This window comes from Triticum dicoccoides, chromosome 5B (genome assembly GCF_002162155.2).
Source record: "Triticum dicoccoides isolate Atlit2015 ecotype Zavitan chromosome 5B, WEW_v2.0, whole genome shotgun sequence".
Taxonomy (NCBI): Eukaryota; Viridiplantae; Streptophyta; class Magnoliopsida; order Poales; family Poaceae; genus Triticum; species Triticum dicoccoides.
In genome coordinates this window covers 371,600,416-371,607,187 of record NC_041389.1, presented here as the reverse complement: position 1 = coordinate 371,607,187, position 6,772 = coordinate 371,600,416, and positions in this window count along the sequence as shown.

Below are 6,772 nucleotides of genomic sequence, written 5' to 3'. Positions count from 1 at the left end.
GGCTTAGCTGCAGTCCAAGCACTCGCCTAAGTTATCAAAATCCTACCGAGTGTAGAGCAACCCTCTCACTCGGAGGCTTAGCTGCAGTCCAAACACTCGCCTAAGTTATCAAAATCCTACCGAGTGTAGAGCAACCCTCTCACTCTGAGGCTTAGCTGCAGTCCAAGCACTCGCCTAAGTTATCAAAATCCTGCCGAGTGAAGAGTAAACCTCTCACTCGGGGGCTTAGCTGCAGCCCAGAGCTCGCCTAAGTGGACTGAAGAATAAGTCGATTGCAGTAAAGGCGCCTTGCTTTGAACCTGCAAAAGACATTTCGAGCCAAAGGCAATCATATTCAAGCACCAAATTCAAGTTTGAATCGATATCTAAAGGAACCGAGAGTGCTCAGGCGTTAAGCCTGTTAAGGTTTATCGGTTACAATTCCACTCGGCATACCGAGGTAAATTTAAAAGCGTTGAGCCAGAAGAAGTTTTTTACCCCTCCTGTGGAGGGCTGGAAGGAGCAACGAATTCATCAAGGTCAATTCCGTCGGCGATCCGAGTGGCAGCTGCAAGGAAAGTTTCTATAAAGGACCTGAAGTCGTGCTTCTTGGTATTGGCCACCCGAAGGGCCGCCAGCTTCTCTTCTCGTGCATCCTTACAGTGGACTCGGGCAAGACACAGAGCAACATCTGCACCACACCGAGCCGAGGACTTCTTCCATTCCTGCACTCGACCAGGGATCGTGTTCAACCGGGCCATCAGCGATTCAAGGTCATTCTGAAGTGTCTCCTCAGGCCAAAGCGTCGAGTCGATGCGAGATGTGGCGGCCTTCAGCCTTGCGAGATAGTCCACGACAGCTGCAACACGGGACTCCAGTCGGAGAACATCCATGGCAACTTCATCTTTCACCGGAGAATTGACGGGGTCGAGGTTTGGCTCCAGCCGGCTAGTTTCTTCTTCAAAGTTTTGACAAAATTCTGCAAGGGTGATCACTAAGTCAAGGAGATGGTCGAATGGAAAAATCACAATTGGAAATGTCTGCCAAGCATAGAGGTTTACCTTCAAGCATAAGAAACAGCTTCTTGGCAAGTCCACTCAGGAAGGCCTCCAGATCAGTTTTCTTCCCAGTCAATTTGGCGACTTGGTCGGTCAGGGCAGCTTTATCAGTTTTCAGTCGACTGACCTCCTTGTTGGCAATCCCAAGAGCAGCTTTCAGATTGGTATTGTCTTGTTCGAGCTTGGTGACTGAAGCTAACTTCTCGTCAGCAAGCTTGATCTTCTCAGCTAGCTCAAGGTCTTTCTTCTGTTGGGCCTCCCTTACCTTACCTGCAAGTTACAGCAAGATCAGATTTTGAAACAAGCAAGGGGAAAAGCAGTCGTCAAGGTCTCACCAAACATACCTTCGGTCTCCTCCTTTGCCTTTGTCAGCTTCTCCTGAACCAGCTTCAAGCTCAGCTCGACTTGAGTATGTTTGTGTTCCGGCTCTGAGTAGCGAGCCACAAGATCACAAGAGTTCTGTGAAGAACCAATCGACTAAATGTCAAATATAATTCACTTCCGAGTGAAAAAGGGAAAAACTCACGTTTCTAAGACTACAGCCGAATACAAGCATTCGACCGTAGTCTCGGGGACTACACCCACTGGGTGCACTCAGCGTGCCCCCACTAATCCTGTTGAAGACAAAGTCGACCAGTCGACCTCAAAAAAAAAGATGTATTCTCTAAGACTGTGATCAACTGCAAGCAGTCGACCACAGTCTCGGGGACTACACCCAGTGGGTGCACTCAGCGTGCCCCCACCGGTTTGTGAAATCCAGTTGACATAGTCGACTGACAGAAAAATTGACATCATAAAGCCTAAGGCCGACTGCCAGCAGTCGACCTTAGCCTTGGGGACTACACCTAGCGGGTGCACTCAGCGTGCCCCCGCTAACACGGAGTTCATTCGACACACCCAGTGGGTGACTACTATAGATTCCGGAAAAGAAAAGTTTTTGGTAGCATATCCAACAGAACAAACAGCGGTCGACTGACCTGGACATTGCTTTGGAGGGCAGAACTGGCGTCATAAGCCGCCTGGCTCGCATCCCGGATGGTCTTCAGCTGCTCCATCATGATTCCCGCTTGGTGTATCGCCTCCTTCACTGCGCCGGCTTGGTCCTCTGGGACGTGGTGCGTCGTGAAGAGGGAGGGCTGCTGAGCACTCGTCAATGGATCTGCGAAGGACACCGTGTGTCGAGTGATGTTCTCTTCCTCCACAGTCAGAATCTCGGGCGCCATCACATCCTGAGGCACCTTACTGGCGGACGTTTTCCGACTCCTCCTGCGCTTCAGCGGCTCTTCATCCTCATCATCATCAGGAAGATTGATAACAGTATTGGGTGGAGCTACAGAGAAAGATCAGGATCAGAGATCGCGAGTCAGTCGACTAAGAACAGCGTTAAGAATACAGTACCTGGGTTCGAAGTTGCTGCGTCCTCCATCTCGTGGTCATCAGCCCGGGCCGAGGTTTCAGAAGTAGCAGCACTGCAACTCCAAAGGATCAGTCGACTAACTTCAGCGTCGACCAGAGACAAAGTTCACACAAAATAAGAAAATATGAGCAGCACGGTTACCCTGATATGGTGGGGATGGACACCTTCATCTTCGGCAGGAGCTTGAGCTTGATCGGCTTCGACGAGGCCGCCCTGGGATGCTTCAGCGCCTTTTCAGTCGGCACCGGAGAGGTGGTCTGAGGGCGCTTGGTCGACTGAGTGGCGGTCGCAACCCCCTTACCACGTTCGGTCGAAGGGTCGTGCACAGGCTTCGACCGCCTTTCTGAGCGCGGTGGTACGACCTCCTCCTCCTCTTCTTCCTCGTCCTCGACGTCATCTTCATCACCGTCATCATCATCATCATCGTCATCATCCTCCGCAACATCCGAGTCCCATTCCTCCTCTTCCTGGCTCTCGCCCCCGCTCGCCTCGCCCTCCTCGGTCGAAGCTTGTGCCCCATTGGGCATCGAGTACAGCTCGGTGAGGGCCTAGCAGATGTCCAGACAAGGATCAGTCGACCAGTCGGCAGGGTAAACAGAAATGGATGCGACAAGAGCGCAGTGGAGAGCAGGGCAAGTGTACCTTGTTTGGGTCGCTGTTGTGGTCGAGTGGAGGAATCCTTCTGGCTCCGCGTGGGTTAGCCTTGTTTCCGGTAACGGCTGCCATCCATCTTTCCAGAGTGACGTCGTCGACTGCTTCTGGATGGACTCTAGTCTCGTCTTCGGTCCCACAGTACAACCACATGCAGTGGCTCCGGAACTGAAGGGGCTGGATGCGACGCCTGAGGAAGACCTCCAGGGGGTCCATGCCCGTCACTCCCTCCCGAACCAACTGCACCACGCGCTCCATCAACATCTTCACGTCAGCTTTCTCCTCCGGAATCAGCTTCAGAGGGGAAGCCTTGTTCACTCGGTCCATGGTAAACGGAGGGAGTCCACTCGACTGCCCTGGCGTCGACTGGACCTGGCAGTAGAACCAAGTCGACTGCCAGCCTCTGACGGACTCGGGAAAGGTCATGGGCGGGAAGGTGCTCTTATTCCTCACCTGGATCCCCAGACCCCCACACATTTGGACGACTCGGGTTCTCTCATCACCTGGGCTCGCCTTCTTCACGGTCTGAGAGCGGCACGTGAATATATGTTTGAACAAACCCCAGTGCGGTCGACAGCCCAAGAAACCCTCACACATGGACACGAATGCAGCAAGATAGGCAATGGAGTTTGGGGTAAAGTGGTGAAGCTGCACTCCGAAGAAATTCAAGAAGCCACGGAAGAAAATACTCGGCGACAAGGAAAACCCACGATCAACATGAGTGGCCAAAAGCACACACTCACCCTCTTCTGGCTGAGGCTGCCACTCCTTCCCCGGAAGCCTCGCAGCTCCGTGAGGGATCAAGCCCTCGTTGGCCATGTCGAGGAGGTCCTTCTCTGTGATGGTCGACTGGATCCAGTCTCCTTGGACCCAGCCCTTCGGCAGACGAGATCTGGACGAGGACCCTCCGCGGCTGGTGGATCTCCCCTTCGCCTTCTTCGACGCCGACGCCTTCTTTGCGCGTTCCAGCGCCGCCGTCTTCTCCTTGGCCATGGTCGCCGGCGAGATGCGCGAGGGGAAGTGGTGCGGGGGCGAGAGCGAGCACGCTGGGCGGAGAAGAAGGAAGCAGAGAGAGGGAGAGAATGCTGAGGCGCAGCACAGAAATCCTCGCCGGGCACATTTATAAGGTCCCTTCCGAGTGGATGACAGGTGGGCCCGTCGATCTAATCATATCTGGGAGCAGTTATGCAGACGGGATACGTGGCGAAAAAGGCGGCGCGGAGATCGAGGCGTCTATGCCCCGTCCCATCCGAACGCCGCGGTCCGCCCCGCTTCGCGCGCGTCCCCAAATTTCGCATCTCGCGGAATCCGCGAACAGCAAATCAGTCTGTCAGACGCGGTGTTTCCGGCGATCCGTCGCTCGGAGATCGTCGAAGCCCGAAAGATCACTCGACGCAAAAATAGAATGGATCGAGTCGACTGAAGGCAAATTGCTCCCTGTCGACGAAGAGATTCTTTGGTCCAGGACAGCGCACGACCAGGGCACAAAGGTTAATCGGAAACGACATCAACTCCTTCCTCACTCGAAGCCTCAATCCATTCGGGGGCTAATGATGGGGTTATGTACCTAGGGTAGGGTCATGGACCTGATCTAAGTACCTTACCCAAGGACACCCTTAGAAGAAGTCGCCTTCCAGTCGACCAACGAGGGACACACTCGACTGACTTGAAGGACTCGACCACGAAGACTCACTCGACCACCAGAAGGTCAAGAGGCACTCTGCACTGCAACGGCCTGTAATCAAGTAGACTTTATGATAGTAAAGGCACTTTATGTGGGGCGTTACCAGTAACGCCCCAGACTTAACTCACCTTAAACCCTCTCCTACGTGGGCTGGCTGGGGTCCTGGCGCACTCTATATAAGCCACCCCCCTCCACAGGCAGAAGGGTTCGGCACCTTGTAACTCATATACTCATAATCCACTCGACCGCCTCCGGGCTCCGAGACGTAGGGCTGTTACTTCCTCCGAGAAGGGCCTGAACTCGTACATCCCTTGTGCTTACAACCTCTCCATAGCTAGGACCTTGCCTCTCAATACCTACCCCCCACTCTACTGTCATGCTTAGAACCACGACAGTGAGTGAAAGGAGAATGTGAATAAGGAAGTGTGCACGACAAAGGAGTAGTTTGTACCCTTTTTATCACAACACGGGAGTTAACCCACACGAGCTCCACGATCTGCTGACTGGCAGTTATCTGGTTAGAGCTGACCGATAGTACCATGGAGAGTGAGGCGGCACGGGGCACCTCGTCGATGAACCTGTCTATGCTTCATAGCCAAAACATAATCTTCTTTCGGTTATTTGATTTTCTTCAAGGATTTGTCCCCTCATGCTCCTCTGATTGCCTCAATAAAGTTTGGCCTTGTGGCAACTCACAGGGACATACCTTGACAATAGTTATTTCAAAAAGAGAGGCGAAAGCAATGCATGATATATATCATTTCATATATCATGGCAGCAAAAACACATTGTGGTGGTCGCCCTTAGCTACGACGATGTGCATTCCTTGGCACTGGGAATTGGCCTGGGAGGAGAGGAGGGGGCGAGCGACACTAGGGAGGAAAGGAGAGATAGCGGCGAAAGGAAGGTGTGAGATGAATGACATGGCATCGAGGGGAATCAACAACAAGAAACCATGGTGGGGAGAAATCATATCGAGGGAAGGCGGTAGCAAGAAGCCATGGCGGGGAGAGATGGCGGCAAGGACGCCGTGACAAGGAGAGTAGGCCGGGGAAATGAGATGCGAGTGTGAGCGTTGTGCCATGCGGTGAGAGTCAGATAGTGAACAATTTTGTTTGTATTAAGATGAGAAGAAAAGAATCGGTTGTTAGGTTTTTTTTCTGAAGGGGGGGGGGGGAGCGACTGTTTACTCTGAGAGAAATATCACATACTTTTTTATACGGTGGAGTGGTTGTTTGCCTTTTTAGGGAAAATGGTTGTCTAATCTCAGAGAGAAATATCACATATTTTTTTATACAATGAAAAATAACACATACCCTAGCAAGTTACTTCTAGAGAATAATTACCAACAAGTAATTACCAAGTGAGCCTACTCCTTACTAAAATTGGGATGCGACTAACTCTACTAAAAAGCATGATGCCACTCACTCTGACTAAAAATGGTCACCTGCTCAAAGCGAGCAACGGACCATTGAATATATATTGTATATGGGCTTATCTTATTTTTTAATACATGTTTATACATCCACTTTTACAGATTAGAGATAAGAACTATGGCTACAGATGATGCTTTGAAAATATCAATTGACAAAATTTTATGATTGGGGACTGAAAGATCATGAGTCTTCAACAATTAGAAGAATATATACAACCAATGGTCCTTCTTTATATATTTATTGCACATGATAATTCAGTAGGTGTATTTTCATATATGCTTATTTTTACAGAGTATGAGAGGGATAGAGATCTATTATGTCGCCATTCAAAAGGAATCCTTTGACAAGGGTGATGATGTGATGTTGTTGGAAGGGGCCTAAAATTCACGGAGTTATATACAACAATATGCAATCATAATAAATAAAAGGCCCGTGGCAACGCACGTGCATTCTACTAGCGGGGCGGGCGGCGGCGTGGAGTGCCTGCAAGGGCGGGTGGCGGTGGCGAGCGGTGCGGGCGGGGACGGGCAAGGCCGGAGCGGGGAGG